The sequence below is a fragment of the Salvelinus fontinalis genome, chromosome 38 (genome assembly GCF_029448725.1).
Source record: "Salvelinus fontinalis isolate EN_2023a chromosome 38, ASM2944872v1, whole genome shotgun sequence".
In the NCBI taxonomy this organism is placed as follows: Eukaryota; Metazoa; Chordata; class Actinopteri; order Salmoniformes; family Salmonidae; genus Salvelinus; species Salvelinus fontinalis.
The window spans coordinates 11,297,886-11,306,352 of record NC_074702.1 but is presented as its reverse complement, the minus strand read 5'-3'; the positions used below and the strand labels follow the sequence as shown (position 1 = coordinate 11,306,352).

Genomic DNA, 8,467 nt, shown 5'->3' with positions numbered 1-8,467 from the left:
GACAGGGAGGAAGAGTTTGGAGGAGAGGAGGTCTGAGAGACAGGGAGGAAGAGTTTGGAGGAGTGGAGGTCTGAGAGACAGGGAGGAAGAGTGGAGGTCTGAGAGACAGGGAGGAAGAGTTTGGAGGAGAGGAGGTCTGAGAGACAGGGAGGAAGAGTTTGGAGGAGAGGAGGTCTGAGAGACAGGGAGGAAGAGTTTGGAGGAGAGGAGGTCTGAGAGACAGGGAGGAAGAGTTTGGAGGAGTGGAGGTCTGAGAGACAGGGAGGAAGAGTTTGGAGGAGAGGAGGTCTGAGAGACAGGGAGGAAGAGTTTGGAGGAGTGGAGGTCTGAGAGACAGGGAGGAAGAGTTTGGAGGAGTGAAGGTCTGAGAGACAGGGAGGAAGAGTTTGGAGGAGTGGAGGTCTGAGAGACAGGGAGGAAGAGTTTGGAGGAGAGGAGGTCTGAGAGACAGAGAGGAAGAGTTTGGAGGAGTGGAGGTCTGAGAGACAGGGAGGAAGAGTTTGGAGGAGTGGAGGTCTGAGAGACAGGGAGGAAGAGTTTGGAGGAGTGGAGGTCTGAGAGACAGGGAGGAAGAGTTTGGAGGAGTGGAGGTCTGAGAGACAGGGAGGAAGAGTTTGGAGGAGTGGAGGTCTGAGAGACAGGGAGGAAGAGTTTGGAGGAGTGGAGGTCTGAGAGACAGGGAGGAAGAGTTTGGAGGAGTGGAGGTCTGAGAGACAGGGAGGAAAGCAGCTAGTGGTGTTACATGTTGGCCTTCATGGTCTCATCGATCCAGGGGAGGAACTCACACACTTTGACGTAGACTCCGGGGTATCCGGGCACGGCACAGCCCTGACCCCAGGACACCAGACCATGCAATTGACCCAAACATACTAGACCACTGCCAGAGTCCCCCTGAGAGAGAGAGAGAGAGAGAGAGAGAGAGAGAGAGAGAGAGAGAGAGAGAGAGAGAGAGAGAGAGAGAGAGAGAGAGAGAGAGAGAGAGAGAGAGAGAGAGAGAGAGAGAGAGAGAGAGAGAGAGAGAGAGAGAGAGAGAGAGGTAAGAAATCAATTCAGGTTGATCCTAATATGTACCACTGTGTTTTCTAAATGACTGCACAACAAAGATAGCAAAAGGGCTCATCAAAAATGTGTCATATACTGTACGTACGTTGCATACGTCTCTGCCTCCGTCCATGTATCCAGCACACACCATCCTGCAGGTGAGCATGCCAGGGTAGGCCATCTCACACTTCTCATCCTCCAGTATGGGCACATCCAGACACTGCAGACGGGCGGGCATGTTTACTGAGAAGGAAGCAAAAGACAGGGATATTTAGTCATTTAATATCATTTTTCCATAGTCATACCTCTTCTCCGGGTGAGGTGTGTTGTTAGAGTGTGTGTGGATAAAGGCTCTGAGGGTATAATTAATGTTGGTAAAGTTTGTTTGGTAGAGTGTGTTTGGTTTTAATTTCTGTGGTTAAAGTTTTGTCAAGGTAAAATGCAATGGTATTTGGTCCGTCTCACCCTCCTCTCCAGTGGCGATGTTGCCCCAGCCAGGGCCGGAGCAGGGGAGGTCTGCGTATGGGCAGCCTGTGGGCAACGGGATGGGCTTCACATAATCAGTGATCTCCACAGGGTGGAACAGCTTGATCAGCATCATGTCATAGTCCAGCGTCTGGTAGTCATAGCTACAGAGAGAAGAACAGAGATAGGCCAAGGGATTTGTATTGCATGTGATAAAACCCCATTCAGCCTGGGTTCAGTTGTTATAAAATGACTTCCCTAAAGTGATGTGTAAGGGGTAAGTGTGGGTGTAGCTTGCCTGGGATGTCAGATGATGTTTTGAATCTTCATGAGCTGCTCAGTTCCCTCAAACACACGCAGGTTGTGCTCTCCAAGCATGATCTGCATAGCGTAGGGGCTGAGAGAGGAGGACGAAGGAGAGGAAGGGCAGAGGAAGGAGAGGAAGAGGACAAAGGGAAAGACAGGGTGATACAACTATGATTACAGAGAAACCTCATGTCAGTTTGATAAGATTCAAAGTGTCACACTGCAGAAGACAAAGAATAGCCCTCCTTTTGGTCCATATTGGCACAAAATCTGTCGTTCTGCCCCTGAGCAAGGCAGTTAACCCACTGTTCCTCGGGCGCCGAAGATGTGGATGTCGATTAAGGCAGCCCCCCGCACCTCTCTGATTCAGAGGGGTTGGGTTAAATGCGGAAGACACATTTCAGTTGAATGCATTCAATTAAGGTATCCCCCTTTCCCTTTCCCTCCCCTGCCCTCCACCCTTACTCACTTGTACCAGCAGTGAGCGACAGAGAGCACCCACTGCTCATTGATGAGCACGGCTCCGCAGAAGTGGTACCCGTAGTTGAGGGAGGCCATCCAGGGTCGGGAGTGAGGTTCACACTCCTGGCCACCGATGATCTTACCATCCTCACGGGGCACTGCCACTGAAACACACAGAGAGAGACACCATGCAGAGAAAGTGGTCACAAGAGGGGAGAGATGAGGACATTGTTGCACTCTGAATAGTATTCATCCGAATTGTTCTACATCACATAGAAACAGCCTGTTAGGTAAAAAAGTTGAACGCTGTTAAAAGCTACATGTTAGATGAATATTCCCTACGAATAGTTTTTGATATATAATTGGTAGAGTATATTAAAGTACTGTATGTGTGTGTGTGTGTGTGTGTGTTTAATTACCAGCAGCTCCAACCAGCAGTATCAGAGCGAGCAGTCTCATGGTGTCTGTCTGTCCGGTGAACACTGGCTGATCAAAGACACCCGGACACGCGCATGGACTTTATTTATACACACCTTATCTGCCCTCCCCCACCCAGCACACCCTACCTTACCTCCCCCACCCCTCAAACCCTATCTGCCCTCCCCCACCCAGCACACCCTACCTTACCTTCCCTACCCCTCAAACCCTATCTGCCCCCCCCCCACCCCTCAAACCCTACCTTACCTCCCCTACCCCTCACACTCTTTCTGCACTGCCCTCCCATATGCTCCCAACATTCACTCTACCCTGCTGACCACCCTAATCAGCTCCCCCTCCCCTTACTCTGCCTTATCCCTAAACATACAAGCATACAAGGGCCACAATATTTTATTTAAGGCACCTGCATACACTTCGCTTCATACACTCCCCTACATATTTATTTGGACAGTGAAGCTAAAACTATTCATTTGGCTCTATACTTCAGCCTTTTGGATTTGAGATCAAATGTTTTCTATAAGCCGACAGTACAGAATGTCACCTTACATTTGAATGTGCTTTCATACATATCTGTTTTACCATTTAGATATGAAAGTACTTTTTATGTATCTAGTCCTCCCATTTGAAGGTGTCATAAGCATTGAGAGTGTTGTAGTGTGCCATCTGATTTGCTTAATATAAGGAATTTGATGTATAGCGTTTACTTTTACTTTGTACTTTTACTCAATGACAATTTAATACTTTTTACACCACTGCTAAATCAAGCTTGTGACTCTACAAGCTTGTTGGATGCATTTGCAGTTTGTTTTGGTTGTGTTTCGGATGATGTTGTGCCCAGTAGAAATTAATGGTAAATAATGTATTGTCAATTTGGTGTCACTTTTATTGTAAATAATAATAGAATATGTTTCTGAACACTTTTACATTCATGTGGATGTTACCATGATAATCATGAATGAATCTTGAATAATGATGAGTGATAAAGTTACAGATGCATGAATATCATACCTCCAAGAAAATGCTAACCTCCCCTGTTAGAATTAGCATGTTTTGGGGGCATGACCTTTGTCCATCTGTAACTTTCCCCCCCCCCCCCCCCCCCCCCCCCCCGCAGCACGCCGACACCAGGCCTCGGGGACGACCCCCAATCCACGAGGTACTGCAGGCCCCTCACCCGGCGTCTCGAGTCCAGAATGGCCCGTATAGTGTACGCCGGGGACCCCTCGAAGTCCACAGGGGGTGGAGAGACACATGAAACGAGGGGTTAATACGATAATACGAAGGAAGTAATAATCGATAACAAACCTCGTTTATTCTCCTCAGGACTTTAAATGGCCCCAAACACTGTGGACCCAGCTTCCGGCAGGGCAAGCGGAGGGGTAGGTTTCGAGTCGAGAGCCAGACCCTGTCCCCTGGTGCAAACACGGGGGCCTCACTGCGGTGACGGTCAGCGCTCCTCTTCTGCCGTCCACTCGCCTGACGTAATGACTCCTGGACGGCCCTCCAGGTCTCCTTAGAGTGCTGCACCCACTCCTCCACCGCAGGAGCCTCGGTCTGGCTCTGATGCCATGGTGCCAGGACCGGCTGGTACCCCAACACGCACTGAAACAGGGACATGTTGGTAGAGGAGTGGCTTAGTGAGTTCTGGGCCATTTCAGCCCAGGGGATGTATCTCGCCCACTCCCCTGGCCGTTCCTGGCAATACGACCGCAGAAACCTACCCACCTCCTGGTTCACTCTCTCCACCTGCCCATTACTTTCTGGGTGATACCCCGAGGTCAGGCTGACCGAGACCCCCAGATGTTCCGTAAATGCCCTCCACACTCGGGAGGTAAACTGGGGACCCCGATCAGAAACGATGTCCTCGGGCACCCCGTAGTGCCGGAAGACATGGGTGAAAAGAGCCTCCGCAATCTGTAGGGCCATAGGGAGACCGGGCAACGGGATAAGACGGCAGGACTTCGAGAACCGATCCACAACGACCAGGATCGTCGTGTTTCCCTGAGACGGGGGAAGGTCAGTGAGAAAATCCACCGATAGATGGGACCACGGCCGTTGTGGAACAGGGAAGGGTTGTAACTTCCCTCGTGGCAGGTGCCTAGGAGCCTTACTCTGAGCGCACACCGAACAGGAGGAGACATAGAATTGCACGTCCCTCACTAAGGTGGGCCATCAGTACTTCCCCCTAAGACTTCGCACTGTCCTCGAAATACCCGGGTGACCTGACGAGGGTAGACTATGAGCCCATCGAATCAATTGATCACGAACAGCGAGCGGCACGTACCTACGACCCTCCGGGCACTGTGGAGGCGCAGGTTCCTCCCTTAGCGCCCGCTCGATGTCTGCGTCCACCTCCCATACTACCGGTGCCACCAGCCTAGCCGCCGGAATGATGGGAGTAGGATCGATGGACCGGTCATAGAGACGGGACAGCGCGTCGGCCTTAGTGTTGAGGGAACCTGGCCGATACGAGATCGTAAATTGAAATCTAGTGAAATACATGGCCCACCTTGCCTGATGTGGATTCAGTCTCCTAGCTGCTCGGATATACTCCAGGTTACGGTGGTCAGTCCAGATGAGGAAAGGGTGCCTAGCCCCCTCAAGCCAATGTCTCCACACTTTCAGGGCCTTAACTACAGCCATCAACTCCCTGTCCCCCACAGGGACTTTTTTCTTCTAAAAAAAAGCACAGGGTCGGAGCTTCGGTGGCGTACCCGAGCGCTGTGAGAGCACGGCTCCAACCCCAGCCTCGGATGCGTCCACCTCTACTATGAACGGCAAAGAAGGGTCCGGATGCGCCAACACAGGCGCGTCGGTGAACAGCGCCTTCAAACGACGGAAAGCTCCGTCCGCCTCTGCTGACCACTGCAAACGCACCGGCCCCCCCCCCTTCAGCAGTGAGGTAATGGGAGCCGCTACCTGGCCAAAACCCCGGATAAACCTCCGGTAGTAATTGGCAAACCCTAAGACCCGCTGCACCTCTTTTACCGTGGCCGGAGTCGGCCAATTACAGTGTTTCAGTTTCAGTGTCAACAGAAATTGTATTTTAATTTTGTAATTTAGAATCTGTATTAGGATATTGAATTTGAATGTGATATTTCTGAATGTTTATTCCAAAATTGAATCATTTCATTCATTCATTGAACTTGTATTTCATGATTTGAAACTTAATTGAATGAATATCGCATTCAGTTTTACAATTACGTTTTCAGTTTAATTGAATAATCAAATTCAATATTTATATATTCAGTTTCAATATGGTAAATATTGCATTCATTGTCTGTGTATCAAGTTTACAAACTATAATTTCAAGTTAATCAAAGTTTCACATGTTCAACTTCTCAGATGCATTCAGGATCCGTTTTCAAATCCAGTTCTCTAAATTCAGATTCATAACCAGAAACAACATCCTGGTACTTTGCCAGCTAGGAAAGGTAGAGGAGAACAGATAGAATCAAAGGTTCTTTGTGGCAAACAGAAGCTTCTGGCAGTTTCTGAAGCCAATGTGGCATGTTGAATTCAATTTTTTTCCTATTAATTTGGCTCTAGTGTTTGAACTGCTTTGGCTATAAGCTATTAAGCTAAGACTCTCTGGAGCATGGATTTGCTTTCTTATCCCCTCTATGATGATCACAGTCCGTGTTAAAAAGGAATGTCACAACAAACAAAAAAATGTAGGCTTTAGCTAAGTGGGCTAACACAGTCTGGTGACATGCCAGAGACCTGGTTCGAACCTAGTCAGTCACAAGATCTAAATTAAATAGGGATTGAAAGCTGGACTTGTTTATAAGATCTACTACATTATAAAAGTAGGATAAAAGTATGACTATTTCATGATATCAAATGTAATGAAGAACCATTCCATCAAATCTGAATGAATAAGCCTTCTTATATTTGTAATGCTGTCTAGGTATGTTCACAATCAAGTTTGAAAATGAGAATATGATTTTACCTGCCATTTTTCCATTAAAAAAATATATAACACATTTGTGATAGTCATAATGTTTGAATTTTTATAGGTACTGTATTTTGTTGTAATTGATCTGATGCTGTATACAAGCACTTAGAATGAAGTGGTTACCCTGTTAGAGCGCATGAACCGCTATCGGGACACCTACTACAACATCCGGTGAAATTGCAGAACGCGAAATTCAAAATACAAATATCGTAATATTAAACATTCATGAAAATACAAGTGTCATACATCATTTAAAAGCGTAACTTCTTGTTAATGCAACTTCGTTGTCAGATTTCAAAAAGGCTTTACGGCGAAAGCATACCATGCGATTATCTGAGAACAGCAACCCACATCATAAAATTTTTCAACCAGCACAGGCATCACAAGATCACAAATAGCGATTAAATAAATCCCTTACCTTTGAAGATCTTCCTCTGTTTGCAATCCCAAGGGTCCCAGCTACACAATGAGTGGTCGTTTTGTTCGATAAAGTCCTTCTTTATATCCAAAAAGTCTGTTTAGTTGGCACCACTCGTTCAACATGCATACAAACAAATCCAAAAAGTTACCGGTAAAGTTTGTCCAAACAAGTCAAACAATGTTTCTAATTAATCCTCAGGTACTCTAATATCTAAATAAATTATAATATTTAAGACGGAGAATAGTATGTTCAATAGGGACGATAAATAACGAAGAGCGCGCACCTCATTCACGAGCCTCATTCACGAGCCAACAAGACTACTTTTCTAATGAGAGACACCTTGGAAAAACTACAACTACTTGCTCTTTTTTTTAAAAGCCTGAAACCCTTTCTAAAGACTGTTGACATCTAGTGGAAGCCATAGGAACTGCAATATGGGAGGAATTATTTTGTATATCCCATAGGCTAGCATTAAAATGGCCTGTGACCTCAATTTTTTTTTATTCTGGACTGATTTTCCTCGGGTTTTCGCCTGCCATATCAGTTCTATTATACTCACAGAAATAATTTTAACAATTGTAGAAACTGAAGAGTGTTTTCTATCCAATGCTACCAATTATATGCATATCCTAGCTTCTGGGCCTGAGTAACAGGCCATTTACTTTGGGCACGTCAGTCATCCGAAATTCCGAACAATAACCAGTATGCTAAAGAAGTTGAAATGATGTGGAAACAACATTGATTCAACCAGTGTGTGCCCTGTGGGTAGGCCCTGTAAACGAGGTAGAACAAGACTCACATATTGTGTTATTTGTGAATGGCTGTGACAAACAGACCTGACTTTAATTACATTCTAATACATTATGGTTAGATATTCCCGAAAGCTGGAACATTGCCTTTAAAACATACATTGCGGTTTAAGCGTGATCAGATCCTGGCCTGGAAAAAAAGAGGTGCTATTACAGGCACCATCCAATATTACACTATTGGAAGCCACTGAGTTATTGTCTGCCAGTTTATTGTCTGCCAGTTTTCCTGAGGCAGTATTTCATTCACATACCTCACAAATAAAAAATAAATAAAAAAAAAATGCATGCAAAAATAAGATTTCAGGGCCAAAATCGGGGACAGGCAGCTGCTGTCAGCTAATGAAAGATAATGGGTGTTTAGTGTAGAGCTGAGAGCAGTAACCAGTTCCTTTATTCACCATTGTAAGCATATGGCATATGAAATCCATTGGATTTCAAACAAATGTATTTATAGTTTAAAAAGTGTAAATAGTATCAACATCATTTAATCAAGCAACATAGTGTCATGTGCACATATTTTGTCATGTATTTAAAGGTTTAATGCAGCTGTTTTGATCTCAGTATCAA

The 8,467-nt window shown here is 46.0% G+C and overlaps 1 pseudogene; it reads right to left on the bottom strand.

The window, feature by feature from the left end:
- Positions 1–486: 486 nt before the first annotated feature.
- On the bottom strand, positions 487–2,777 carry LOC129837747 (trypsin-like; annotated as a pseudogene).
- Positions 2,778–8,467: the final 5,690 nt, after the last annotated feature.